Below are 15,546 nucleotides of genomic sequence, written 5' to 3' on the forward strand. Positions count from 1 at the left end.
TTGGAATGTAAACCTTTACTGTTGCCCTTCTGTTTGGATTCTACTAGCCACACCTTACAGTATTTCCCATAGCTGCATATTATATAGTGTCTTTATCTGATTATACTTTATTATGTACTGTAAGGAAACAAAAAAGCACCAGGAATCCCAACATAACAAAGAAATAAATCATATAAAATCTTTCAGAATATAAATACAGATATCTGGTATCTCCCTCTTATCAAGTTGTTTCTCAAGGACTCTGCTGAGTCAGGCCAGAGAGTGAAGCAAGAGAGTGCAAGAGAACCCTTATTCAATTTTACCATGTTGAATTTATCAGTGTTTTCACACTTTTACCATGTTGAATTTATCAGTGTTTTCACACTTTTACCATGTTATTATTATTATTATTATTTATTTCTTAGCAGACGCCCTTATCCAGGGCGACTTACAATCGTAAGCAAATACATTTCAAGTGTTACAATACAAGTAATACAATAAGAGCAAGAAATACAATCATTTTTGTTCAAGTGTGACAAACCACAATTCAATAATACAGCAGTGTCACAAAGACGGCCAGAGTGGGTGGCGTCAGACCAGACAGGAATTCAAAACAAAGACAGTGGTTGATGATGAGCTGAGTGCAATGGCTGCACTCAGCGTTTATTAACAAATAAAAGGGTTGAAAACAGCACAAAACACGGGACACGGCACTTCACGCCAAAATAAACAGGTAGACAAAACGGACAGACACTAACAAACAGGGACGAACAAACACGGTGAGTGAAAACACTATTTACTTTATATTTACGTTCTTCCGTTCTTATTTTAACTCTCCTTCTCCACACTCGTTCTCCACTCACCGAACACCAACCCCGACTGAGTGAAACTGTGCATCTATATATACTGTTGTGCTGGGATTCAATTACTAATTAATTACTCACTTGAATCCCAGCACGTGAATTCATTACGTGCAACCCCGTGCCACACATTATACACATTTTATCTGCACGTGAAGTGATGTGCCATCCTCGTGCCTAAATATAATTATACACTTTACACACACGTGAAACACAGACCCGTTTATATCCCGTGTACCAATCTATACACCAACATTAACATACGCACGCATATACACAACACAGAACACACAAATGCACACAGGGGCGGGGCACTTTGCCACAAGCAGATAATAGTGATAGTTACATCAGGATATGATTAAATAGTGATAGTTACATCAGGATATGATTAAATACAAAATACTACAGGTTAAACACTTGGCAGATTACAGTATTCTGAAGTACAGGATTAAATGCAGTAAAATAGGGGGCAGATAAGAGCAAAATAAAGCACATTTAAATGAAGGGTGATAGTGTCCCAGGATACAACAGAGGAGTTCTACAGGTGCTGTTTGAAGAGGTGAGTCTTAAGGAGGCGCCGGAATGTGGTCAGGGACTGGGCAGTCCTGACATCTGTAGGAAGGTCAGTCCACCACTGCGGAGCAAGGGTGGAGAAGGAGCGGGCTCTGGAGGCAGGGGAGCGTAGCGGAGGTAGAGCCAGTCTTCTAGTGCAGGCGGAGCGGAGAGGTCGAGTGGGGGTGTAGGGAGAGATGAGGGTCTGGAGGTAGCTGGGTGCAGTCTGGTCAAGGCATCAGTAGGCTAGTACAAGAGTCTTGAACTGGATATGAGCGGTGATTGGGAGCCAGTGGAGTGAGCGGAGTAGTGGAGTAGCATGGGAGAAGCGAGGCAGAGAGAACACCAGGTGAGCAGCAGAGTTCTGGATGAGCTGGAGTGGACGGGTGGCGGACGCAGGGAGGCCAGCCAGGAGGGAGTTGCAGTAGTCTAGGCGGGAGAGTACCAGGGCCTGGACCAGGAGCTGGGTAGCATAGTTGGTGAGGAAGGGTTGGATTCTTCGGCTGTTGCTCAGGAAGAATCGGCAAGTGCGTGCCAGAGTGGAGATGTGCTGGGAATAAGAGAGGCAGGGGTCCAGGGTGACTCCAAGGTTCTTAGCGGAGGAAGAGGGAGAGAGTGTGGTAGATTCCAGAGGAACAGAGATAGAGAGATCAGAGGAGGGGGAGGAGGAGGGAAAGAAAAGGAGGTCAGATTTAGAGAGGTTGAGTTTGAGGTGATGCGAGTGCATCCAGGAGGAAATAGCAGACAGACAGGTAGAGATACGGGAGGAGATGGTGGAGTCAGAGGTGGGGAAGGAGAGGAAAATCTGAGCATCATCAGCATAGAAATGGTATGAGAAACCATAGGATGCGATGAGGGGGCCCAGGGAGCGGGTGTAGAGAGAGAACAGGAGAGGACCCAAGACTGACCCTTGGGGGACTCCAGTTAAGAGAGGGTGAGGTGTGGAGGTTGCTCCACGCCAGGTTACCTGGTAAGTGCGGTTGGAGAGGTAGGGGGAGAACCAGGCCAGAGCAGTGCCAGAGATCCCCAGGTCAGCAAGAGATGATAGTAGAATAGAGTGATCAGCAGTGTCAAAGGCAGCAGAGAGGTCGAGGAGAATTAGGACAGAGGAGAGAGAGGCAGCTCGGGCAGACTTAAGTGAGTTGGTGACAGACAGGAGGGCGGTTTCAGTGGAGTGAGCAGAGCGGAAGCCAGATTGGAGAGGGTCAAGCAGAGAGTGGTTGGACAGGAAAGCAGAGCTGGCGGTGTACAGTCCGCTCGAGGGTTTTGGAGAGGAAGGGTAGGAGGGAGACAGGACGGTAGCTCTGGAGGGAGGTGGGGTCCAGGGTAGGTTTTTTGAGGAGGGGACTGATGGAGGCTTTTTTGAATGCAGAGGGAAAGATACCAGAAAGTAGAGAGGTGTTGAGGAGGGAGGAGATGAAGGGGAGTAGAGCAGGAGCAGCAGCTTGAAAGAGGTGAGTGGGGAGGGGGTCCAAGGCACACGTGGTGGGTTTGTGACCCTGGAGCAGGGAGGAGAGGTCAGAGCCTGAGAGGGGCAAGAAGGTGGAGAAGGAGGGCGAGTTAGTAGGGGATGTAGTGGGTGTAGGGGTTGGAGCAGGAGGGGGTGCGGGGGAGGGAGAGGTGTTAAAGAGTTTGCGGATATCTGAGATTTTAGAAGAGAAGAAGGAGGCAAAGTCATCAGGGGAGATAGAGGAGGGAGGAGGAGGGGGGAGGGTTTAGGAGGGAGGAGAAGGTAGAGAATAGTTTACGTGGGTTGTTAGTGGAGGCTTGGATTACAGATTGGAAATAAGCAGGAGAGTGTGGTAAAGGTCTAGGGCAGCAGGGAGTTTGGTTCTCTTCCATTTCTTTTCAGCAGATCGCAGTGTAATTCTTGCCAAGCGGAGCACAGAGGAGAGCCAGGGATGGGGAGGGGAGGGGCGAGCAGGTCGGGAGGTGAGGGGACAGAGGGAGTCGAGGGAGGAGGTGAGTGAGGAGAAGAGGGTGGAGGTAGCAGTCTACAGAGAGTTGTGAAAAGGAGTCGATAGGAGGGAGGTGAGAGAGAGCAGTGGAGGCAAGGACAGAGGGGGAGAGAGATCGGAGGTTACAGCGAGAGATGACAGTGGGGGTAGGAGGAGGGGGGAGAGACAGAGAAAAAGAGATGAAATAGTGGTCAGAGAGGTGAGATCGGAGGGGACAGAAAAGAGTAAGGAGGGAGAGAGGAGAAGACCCGTCCCACCTCCCCGTCCAGTGAGACGCGGGGTATGGGACAGGACGTAGAGAGAGGACTGGGCAGCAGGAGTAACAGTGTTATCAGGGGACAGCCAGGTTTCAGTGAGAGCAAGGAAATCGAGCAAGAGGTGGGAGGCAAAGGCAGATATGAAATCAGCTTTGTTAGCAGAAGAGTGACAGTTCCAGAGTGCACCAGAGAGTGTGCGGGAGGGGGGGAGAGGCAGAGAAATGAGGTTAGAGGGGTTGGAGGAGCAGCAGCGGAGGGAGGGCAGAGGACGAGGATGGGAGGACAGAACAGGGATGTGAGAGACAGTCATAGCAGGACAAGCAAGACAAAAGGCACAGTAGGAGCAGTAGGGTGGAGGGTACAGACCTGACTAGTAGATAGCTTCTTCTGGAGCTCCGTTAGGTTTGGATCTATTCGAACAGCGTCTCAGTGCAGGCCTCCCCTTGCTGGACTCCCACAGCTAGACTCCCGGCTCTTTTGTTGAGGCTCTTCGGTTTGCTGGCGCTTATTGCTGGCGCCGATATAGGCTGCTTGATTAAATGTTACACCTGCTTGGCAAAAGAACCAACTAAACTGTGTGGAAACCAATCAAATAGCAAAATCAACTGCTAATCAATTTAGCCACTCACCTGGTACTACTCACACACTAACTCAGCCAATTCAAACACCACCTTACAATGTCACCAAATGTAGTTAGTTAAAATTACTTGAAGCAGGAACTTATCTATCTGCCTCTGTCCCTGGTTACCTGTAGACTGAACTAATTACTAGATGCCCACCCTTAAATAACTCCCTTCACTTAGCAAGGGAACTAGCTGCTAACTGCTCTAGAGACAATAGTTTCACACACTTTAATGGGATCACACAACTACAGGAGCTGTGTGGAGACCAATTCAAATGCAAACTGCTCTATTCAAGTTAAACCACCCTACCTATCAGTGTTTTCACACTTTTACCATGGTGAATTTATCATAGTGTTTTCACACTTTTACCATGTTGAATTTATCAGTGTTTTCACACTTTAACCATGGTGAATTTATCAGTGTTTTCACACTTTTACCATGTTGAATTGATCAGTGTTTTCACACTTTTACCATGTTGAATTTATCAGTGTTTTCACACTTTTACCATGTTGAATTTATCAGTGTTTTCACACTTTTACCATGGTGAATTTATCAGTGTTTTCACACTTTTACCATGTTGAATTTATCAGTGTTTTCACACTTTACCATGTTTTTACTTTGACCATGGTTTCCTACTATTTTAACATGCTTTCATTGTGCTTCACTATACTGGACCATGGTTAACCATGGTGTACTATAGTAAACATTTCTTAGAAACATCTATTATGGTATATATCATGGTATTTCCATGGTACAGTAACACAGTGAAAGCATGTTAAAACAGTAGGAAACCATGGTCAAAGTAAAGTAAAACCATGGGAAAAAGTGTGAAAACACTATGATAAATTCACCATGGGAAAAGTGTGAAAACACTATGATAAATTCACCATGGGAAAAGTGTGAAAACACTATGATAAATTCACCATGGGAAAAAAGTGTGAAAACACTATGATAAATTCACCATGGGAAAAAGTGTGAAAACACTATAATAAATTCACCATAGTAAACTTGAATAAGGGAAAGTACACAGCTCTCACCTTGTTTAGATCAGCCACTGAACACTATCATTAACATTCTGAGTGCTTAAGAGTGTTGTTGTTACCAATAGGTTTCAAAGAGGATGTGACCTATTGTAAATGGGTTGCTGCCCCAGCCAGATAGTACAGGCAGTAGTGGCTTGGAGGTTGAGAGATATGTTTAAAGCAGTGATCCTCACACTTTAGTGGTTCAGGAACCATATTAGCCATCAGCATTACCCAATGAGCCACAGTACAGTATCACCCAGATGTAGAATAGCAAACACATATACATATAAAATACAGATCCTGTTACAGTCTCATAAGGCATGTACAAATGGGTTTGGTTGGATTCACTGTCGGCTTGCAGTGTGAAAGAAAGCAGACGGCCTGACAGTGCACGTTTCAGAGGACGCTTGTCTTCGCCTCTCCCAAGTCACTGCAGGAGTTGCAGTGGTGAAAAAGATTTGGCAATTCCAAATTGGGTAGAAAATGGGGGTAAAATAATTGGCGATTCCAAATTTTAAAAAATAAAAGGCACGTACAAAAATAAACTTTTTCAATTTGACTTTAAAAGATTCCAGAGTTTTAGCATTTCTAATCATAATTGGAAGAGAATCCCAAAAACGGGCAGCATAGCTAAAGGCTTTAAGTCCAGCCGATTGGAAACGATATTTTGGTACCACCAGTAGGTAAAGAACAAAGTGGAACTGTGGCAAAGTGGCTGCTGATTCAGACCGGATGCAGAGGTGATGCAGTGCAGAAACAATCACATGTGAAAACTGTAATCCAATTTGGAAATGTTCTTTTTATTGTTATTTTTTATTTTTACACAAATCCTGGTCTGGCGACTAAACAATAATCCTCCGGCAATACACCCCTGGTGTAAAGCTTGGCAGGAAAATAATAATGATTTGTAAACAAAACAAATAATAACACATTATCCGCTCCCACAATGCTACTAACACAAATCACCGGTCCGGGTGCGTGCAGTAGTGCTCAAGGTGGGTGATAACAAATAACAGTGACTGTGGTGTTGTTGTTCCGGGTAGTGCTGGCCCAAGGCGACAGGAACCGATTACAAGTCTCTGTCCCCTTTTTATGCTGTCATGCATGACCCCTTGGTAAACTAATACAGTTGCCTTTACAATCAGCGGCTGCTACATTGTTTACCTTCCGGGTCAATACGTTCTTGCAACAGAGACACACCTTCTTCCAGACTGGCCAACTCCCCGACCCGGAAAAGAACTGTCAGTCCAGCCCGTCAAAAGAACTCTGTCCTCGCTGCTTAGCGCCCTCACAGGTCGGGAGGGAGATTTACAACCAAGATTCATTATATTTCTGTCACAGGAACATATGCAGTAAGAAGCTCCTGAAGATAGGAAAGCCCCGACCCATGGAGGACTTTCTACGTTATTGACCCCTACATTCCTATGTCAACAATCAACACATACCCACATTCCCAGTGAACAATAAATCGGTGATCCTGTGAACAATTAAACCGCACAAGACAAACATACAGTACGCAGCCTCCTTTTCCACACCTGCAAATCACTATGAACAGTTCACACATCCATACCTGTTTGTCAGCTCTCTCCTTCTCAGCCGAGACTGTATCATGGCCCTGGTGTCTCTCTTCAGTACACAGCCAGCAGATATAACTCTGATCGGTCTGACAGTACACTTCCAAAGCCCTTTGGTGTTGCTGGCAGAGTTTCTGCTCCAGATTCCCAGTAGATTTGGCCAGTCTGTGTTTCCTTAATGTGACAACCTCACAGTGCGGCTTGACGTGTGTCTCACAATAAGAGGCCAGGCATGTCAAACAGTATGTTCTAGTAATGTGTTGCACATCCCTGTCACCTCCATTAAACCACATGCTCCTGAAAATGCTACTTTACTGACTTTATTTAATGTTAGATCTCTGTCAAATAAAGTGCCCCTGATCAGTGAATTCATCACAGATTCTAACCTTGATATTTTATCTTTAACCCACACTTGGCACAGAGTTGATGACAATGTTTCTTTGATCGAGGCTTCTCCTCTAAATTAGTCTTTTCTTCACAGTGCTCATCTTACTGGTCGAGGAGGTGGACTTGCTACTTTCTTCCGCACTGAACTTAAAATCAAACAAGAGATCTTGAAGGGATATTCATCCTTTGAATTACTAATGCTAATTATTGATAACAAATGACCTGTTCTTATTGCAATTGTATATCCTCCACCCAAGTCTAAGTTACTTTTTTTTGACTGAATTTGGTGATTTTTTATCTATACTGTGTTAACTATGATAGTTATTTTATTGGGTGACTTTAATATCCATGTGGACATTGATACTGATTCTAATGGTTCAGAATTTTTGAAGCTATTGGATTCTCTAAATTATGTACGGCATGTTAGAGGTCATACTCATAATCGTGAGAATACTTTAGATCTAGTGAGTTCTCGTGGTTTGGATGTTCAAAATATAGTAACTGCTGACCTTTCTGTTTCAGATCATCTTGCAATTCATTCTGAGATCAAACTACCCTTAATTGTTAAAAAAAATGATTCTATAGCTCCTGTTAAAAAGCGGAGGGTGTTTTCCAAAAGAAGCACTCCATGGTTTCATGATTTTACTCGGAAACTGAAATGTGATAGAAGAATTCCAAACTGCATGTTCATGATCTTGCGTGGAAAATCCACCTTCTATTACTTCTACCTTTAATATTGGTTCAATGTTTAGTTGCACTTTTTATAGTTTTTAAAATTCTTCCAAAATAGAATTCTTGATATTAGAGATCAGATCTTACAGACTCCTTCTATTATGGACTTTTCCTCCTACTTTGAATTAATTTATTCTTTGAATTAACACAGAGAATTGTGAGGGTCTGGAACCAACTCCTCTTGTTTGTAAACTTTATTATGTTCTTAACTAGACCTGAAAAAGTTATGATGGAGCCTTTCTCGTTAGTTACTTTGCAAGAGCTGACAGCATTAGTTAGGCATATGAGACCAACCACTTGTGCCCTGGATCCTAAACTTCTAAACTATTAAAATATGTATTTAGTGTTGCTAATATGAGCATTTTAACAATTATAAATGAATCCCTTTCATCTGGTATAGTTCCCTCTGCACTTAAGGTTGCAGTGGTTAAACCCCTGCTTAAAAAAGTCATTTGGATCCTACAGTTATTAACAGCTATAGGCCAATTTCCAATCTTCCATTTTTAGCCAAGGTCTTGGAGAAAGTTGTTGCCAATCAGTTGCTCAAATTTTTAGCTTCTATGCTTTATTTGAGAAATTTCAGTCTGGATTTCGATCTGCACATATTGCAGCACTGAGACGGCTCTTGTTAGGGTAGTAAATTATCTTTTGATAAGCTCTGACTCTGGCTTTCCTTCAGTTTGAATTCTTCTTGATCTTAGCTCTGCCTTTGACACCATGGACCATTCCATTCTATTAATCGGCTTGGGAGTTTAATGGGTTTGGCAGGCGGTGTCCATTCTCGGTTTAGGTCTTATCTTTCTGATAGGTTTCAATACGTTTCTGTCGGGGAGATGAAGTCTGATTTGTCAGAGGTTGTCTGTGGTGTTCCTCAGGGTTCTATTTTAGGTCCCCTGTTGTTTTCATTATATATGTTGCTATTGGGTGATATTATCCGCAGGCATGGAGTGAATTTCCATTGTTACGCAGATGATACTCAGCTGTGCTTGTCTTTCAATCCAGGCAATCTCTCCACTGGGGCGCTATTAGCTGCTTGCTTTGCTTTGTGGACATAAAGTGTTGGATGTCTCAAAATTTTCTGATGTTGAATTCTGATAAAACGGAGGTCATGCTTGTGGGTTCACAGCACCAATTAAAAAATGTTGATTTATATAAAATAGATCTTAGCAGCCTTTCCTCAGAACTAAAACTTGAAGCAAGAAATTTGGGGGTCATTTTTGATCTATCATTTGAGTCCCATATTAGGAAATTACTAAAGCATCTTTTCATCATTTGAGAAATATAGCTAAACTTAGATCTATTATTTCTGTATCTGATGCTGAGAGGCTAATGCACGCCTTTGTTTCATCGAGAATCGACTATTGTAATGCACTTTTTTCTGGGATTCCAAAGTATTTGGTGTCTCGCTTGCAGCTTATTCAGAATGCTGCTGCAAGAATTCTAACTAAAACCAGAAAAGGTGAACATATTACTCCTGTCTTGGCCCCCTTACTTTAGAACAATACACACACCTTACGTAAACAGTTGTAGCAACACATGGGAAAATGTAACACAATAAAATACAAATGTCCTTATGTATCCTTTAATGCTGAGATCAAACTTCCTGTAATACCTTTTCTTACATAGCTGGCATTTAATAGTATCATTCTGATCCCAGTATTGTCCAACACACTTTGAGCAGAAGCTGTGCCTGCAGGGAGTGGAGATTTGAACCGGGTACGTTCTGGTTACAAGCCCTTTTGTTTAACCACTTCTTTAATCATTAATTCTATTTAAATGACCAGCATGCGGTACTTTTTCCATGCATTGTTTACCACACATATGGTTACTTTTTCAGGTAAGTGAATACAGCAGGTGTACAAAGCACGAGGTAAGAGGCTTACTGCATGGTAAACTCGTTAACGCTGTTTACTGCAGGAGGCCCTATGTATTTATAATTTGATGAACTGTGAGCTTATTCAGTTCATACACAGAGAGTGCAGACTGTCTGTCACAGTTCAGCATGAAGAGCCTGATGCAGTTTTCTCCCCATCAGACTGTTCCCATGTTCTAATCATAAGAACATAAGCAAGTTTACAAATGAGAGAAGGCCATTTGGCCCATCTTGCTTGTTTGGTTGTTTGTAGCTTATTAATCCCAGAATCTCATCAAGCAGCTTCTTGAAGGATCCCAGGGTGTCAGCTTCAACAACATTACTGGGGAGTTGGTTCCAGACCCTGACAATTCTCTGTGTAAAAAAGTGCCTCCTATTTTCACACGCACACTCACATGCACACACACACACGCACACACACATGTACATATACTGGTAAAAAAGTGCCTCCTATTTTCTGTTCTGAATGCCCCTTTATCTAATCTCCATTTGTGACCCCTGGTCCTTGTTTCTTTTTTCAGGTCAAAAAAGTCCCCTGGGTCGACATTGTCTACACCTTTTAGGATTTTGAATGCTTGAATCAGATCACCGCATAGTCTTCTTTGTTCAAGACTGAATAGATTCAATTCTTTTTGTCTGTCTGCATACGACATGCCTTTTAAACCCGGGATAATTCTGGTTGCTCTTCTTTGCACTCTTTCTAGAGCAGCAATATCCTTTTTGTAACGAGGTGACCAGAACTGAACACAATATTCTAGGTGAGGTCTTACTAATGCATTGTAAAGTTTTAACATTACTTCCCTTGATTTAAATTCAACACTTCTCACAATATATCCAAGCATCTTGTTGGCCTTTTTTTATAGCTTCCCCACATTGTCTAGATGAAGACATTTCTGAGTCAATATAAACTCCTAGGTCTTTTTCATAGTTCCCTTCTTCAATTTCAGTATCTCCCATATGATATTTATAATGCACATTTTTATTGCCTGCATGCAATACTTTACATTTTTCTCTAATAAATTTCATTTGCCATGTGTCTGCCCAGTTCTGATTGCTGTCTAGATCATTTTGAATGACCTTTGCTGCTGCAACAGTGTTTGCCAATCCTCCTATTTTTATGTCGTCTGCAAATTTAACAAGTTTGCTTACTATACCAGAATCTAAATCATTAATGTAGATTAGGAATAGCAGACGACCTAATACTGATCCCTGTGGTACACCACTGGTTACCTCGCTCCATTTTGAGGTTTCTCCTCTAATCAGTACTTTCTGTTTTCTACATGTTAACCACTTCATAATCCATGTGCATGCATTTCCTTGAATCCCTACTGTGTTCAGTTTGAGAATTAATATTTTATGAGGGACTTTGTCAAAAGCTTTCTGGAAATCTAAATAAACCATGTTGTATGCTTTGCAGTTATCCATTTTCAATGTTGCATCCTCAAAAAAGTCAAGTTGGTTAGTTAGACACGATCTCCCTTTCCTAAAACCATGCTGACTGTCTCCCAGAATATTGTTACCATATATGTAATTTTCCATTTTGGTTCTTATTATAGTTTCCATAAGTTTACATATAATAGAAGTCAGGCTTATTGGTCTGTAGTTACCTGGTTCGGTTTTGTCTCCCTTTTTGTGGATCGGTATTACGTTTGCAATTCTCCAGTCTGTCGGTACAACCCCTATGTCAAGAGACTTTTGCATGATCTTGGTTAGCGGTTTGTAAATAACTTCTTTCATTTCTTTGAGTACTATTGGGAGGATCTCATCCGGCCCAGGGGATTTGTTTATTTTAAGAACTCCTAGTCCCTTTAACACTTCTGCCTCTGTTATGCTAAAGTTATCTAAAACTATTTCTTTTCTTCGTCTGTGATTTTGCCATTTGTGTCCCTTAGACATTTAACCTCCTCTTTGAATGTTCTCTTGCTGTTATAATATTGGAAAAACATTTTGGAATTGTTTTTAGCCCCCTTAGCAATATTGGCCTTTATAATGTCCTTTTTGACTTGTGTTTGCAGTTCTAAGTACTCTTTCTGTGTACTTTGTTTTTGGTCCCTTTTAAACGCTCTGAAAAGTGCCTTTTTTCGCAGAATTTTTTTTTTAAATTGATCTATTAAAGCATTTTGGCCATTTTGTTTTAGATTTAGATTTGTCTACTTTTGGGATGTAATTGTTTTGTGCATCTAGTACTACATTTTTAGAAAAACAGCCATCATTTTTCTGTGGATCTACTTCTGTTAGTCTCTGTTTCATACATTCATAGTTTGCTTTTCTAAAATTGTAAATTGGTCATCTAAATGCTGAAGTGGCTCAAATTTGTAGGATGTTTGGATTTCTTGTGGTTGTGTTTGACGGTTTCTTTTTTCCCTGCTTCTGCCTATCTGAACCCAGCTGTTTCGACTCTCTTCCATCTCCGTGGTAGCTTTCAGTCTGCTAGGGGTGCAGACTTCCATGAATTGTGGGTGTGTCAGCTCCTCAAGCTCCTGTTGCTGTCTCATTTCCTCCAGCTCCTTTTCTTGCAGACTTACTCATTGGAGCAAGTCCTGGATCGAGCGGCACTTTACACACACTTGGTTGAGCTCTGTTGGGTTTTCTCGAATTTCCCACATCATGCAGTTGTCACAGATTACTGGCTTGAAGACCTTTTTTTTTTGGAAGTTTAGTTTAGCTTCTGCAGCTGTCAACCTGCTTTCAAACTGCTTCTAACTGCGTTGTACTTGTCCACGATTGTACTTCTCCCACGATGTCACTTCCACACGCTGTCGCTGGGAAGACTGACTGCCTGCGTTTATTTGTGCTGCAGGCTCCGCCTCTCCCCCGTGTCTCAGAATGCCGCGGAATTTGAATCAGCTGCTCCAAGTTTCAGCTTGTTATCAGAAAAATACACACAGCTGTAAGGCTTTAAGCCGCAATGTTTTCTGATTAAAGCAACTCCAGGTTTTATTTAAAGATGTAATTCCTCCTTTCTGCTTCTAACTTCTAATTGCATTGTACTTGTCCACGACTGTACTTCTCCCACTTCTGTTAGTCTCTGTTTCATACCTTCATAGTTTCCTTTTCTAAAATTGTAAACCTTAGCTTTAGTCATTACTTTTTGGGTTTTAAAAAACACCTCAAATGAGACCATGTTGTGGTCTGAGTTTGCCAATGGCTCTCTGACCTCTGTTGTAGTTATTCTGTCTTCGTTATTTGAAAAGACTACTTCAAGGCATGCCTCCCCTCTAGTTGGTGCCTTGACAAATTGCATTAGGAAGCAGTCATTTGTTATTTCCACCATTTCAATTTTGTCCGTCGTGCTCCCCACCGGGTTCTCCCATTTCATATGGGGGAAGTTGAAATCCCCCATAAGTATGACTTCTCCTATTCTACACGCATTTCTAATGTCATTGTATAACAGATTATTTTGCTCAGTGTCTGAATTTGGCGGTCTATAGCATGCTCCTATTATTATGCTGTGACAGGATTGGCAGAGGTTGAGACTCAGAGACAGTTTGAAGTTCAAAATAAAGCTTTTTAATAAACAAAAATAATCAAATAAACAGGCACAAGGGCCAAACAAAAAGGTTTCCAGCACAAAATAAACACCAAACAAAACTTACAAATAAAGTTTCCAGGCTGGGCGTTGCCTTCACTGGTCAAAAAACACAGCACACACAAAAACACTTCTCCTCTTCTAGAACTCTCCCCCCTAGCCAGGGCCTCTCCCCTGGCTTTTATCCCCTGTGGCTGGAGCCCAATTAATCAATAATTGCTGATTATTCAATTAGGGCTCCAGCCTCATTCTCGCATGTTTTCCTGGCAGGGAAGAATTTTAATCCCCTCCCTGCCAGTCCCAACCACATTCAGTCCCCCGTCACATATGCCCTTTGAATTTCTATCCATTATTATTATTATTATTTTATTATTTATTTCTTAGCAGACGCCCTTATCCAGAGCGACTTACAATTGTTACAAGATATCACATTACACATTATTTCACATTATACAGATACTACATTATTTTACATACAATTACCCATTTATACAGTTGGGTTTTTACTGGAGCAATCTAGGTAAAGTACCTTGCTCAAGGGTACAACAGCAGTGTCCCCCACTGGGGATTGAACCCACAACCCTCCGGTCAAGAGTCCAGAGCTCTAACCACTACTCCACACTGCTGCCCATTAGTAAAGGGGCTGAATAATTTTGCACGTCCAATTTTTCAGTTTTTTATTTGTTAAAAAAGTTTGAAATATCCAATAAATTTCGTTCCACTTCATGATTGTGTCCCACTTGTTGTTGATTCTTCACAAAAAATTACAGTTTCATATCTTTATGTTTGAAGCCTGAAATGTGGCAAAAGATCGCAAAGTTCAAGGGGGCCGAATACTTTCGCAAGGCACTGTAAGTAACCCTGCGATCATTGGCGGGCCACATAGACATATTATAATCCCCTTATCCCCAAATAATAGAAATGGAATACGTTTTTGACTTCCCTTTACTCGTTGGAACTTCGGAAACGAGTGAACTTGCTTGTAATATTCTGATAACATGGTTCGTAGGAGGGGGTTGCGGCGCGCAAGCAGTAAGAACATAAGCCTGACCCATATTGATTTGGTGTTCTTTTCTTTGTCCAGATTTAACACCTTGGGCTTCAAGACTATTTCTTATGTATAGCACTACCCCTCCGCCTCTTCTGTCCTGCCTGTCTTTCCTATACAGTGTCTACCCACTAATATTTTATTTGTCTCCATCACTCTCAGGCAAACAAGTTTCTGTAACACCTACCACATCGTAGTTACTTGTTAGTGCAGTAGCTTCAAGTTCTAACATTTTATTTCTGAGACCTCTAGCATTAAGATAAATACATTTAATAGTGGTCTTACCTGAGTTGTTGCCCTTGTTTTGATGTGGTCTCCCTTCTGTTTTTTTTTTCTCCCCCCCCCTTTCTAGTTCAAATGCTTCTGGACCTCCTTAAGGATTTTTTCTCCGAGTAGATTGGTTCCCTTTCTGTTTAAGTGCAGTCCATCCCACCTATATAGATAGTCCTTGTTGTAGAATGTGCTCCCGTGTTCAAGAAAGGTGAAGCCTTCCTGTGTGCACCACGATTTCAGCCATGCATTTTGATTTTGTATTTCCAGCTGTCCATATGGTCCTTTGCAAGGTGCCGGCAGTATCCCAGAAAATACCACAGTTTTGTCTTTTAATTTCCTTCCTAGCTCTCTGAATTTGTTTTGCAGGGATCTTGGCCTGTCTCTTCCAATGTTGCTTGTACCGTTGTGGACAACTACTACCGGGTCGTCTCCTGTTCGTTCTAGGAGCCTGTCCACGTTCTCAGTGATGTGCTTGACAGAGGCTCCTGGAAGGCAGCACACTTTTGTAGTAAGAGGGTCCAAACTGCGATCTGAACTTGCTGTGTTTCTCAGTATGGAGTCCCCAACAATCATGACCTCCCTTCTTTTTGCTGCCTGGCCAGCACTGTTTATAGGGTCCTGGATGTTGTTCCTTTCATTCTCTCGATGTTGGTTTAGATCATCTAAATGTTGAAGTGGCTCAAATTTGTTGGATGTCCGTGTTTCCGTGTTTTACGAAGTTTCTTTTTTTCCCTGCTTCTGCCTATCTGAACCCAGCTGTTTCGACTCTCTTCCATCTCCCTGGTGGCTTTCAGTCTGCTAGGGGTGCAGACTTCCATGAATTGTGGGTGTGTCAGCTCCTCAAGCTCCTGTTGCTGTCTCATTTCCTCCAGCTCC

This window comes from Acipenser ruthenus, chromosome 7 (genome assembly GCF_902713425.1).
Source record: "Acipenser ruthenus chromosome 7, fAciRut3.2 maternal haplotype, whole genome shotgun sequence".
NCBI classification, from domain to species: domain Eukaryota; kingdom Metazoa; phylum Chordata; class Actinopteri; order Acipenseriformes; family Acipenseridae; genus Acipenser; species Acipenser ruthenus.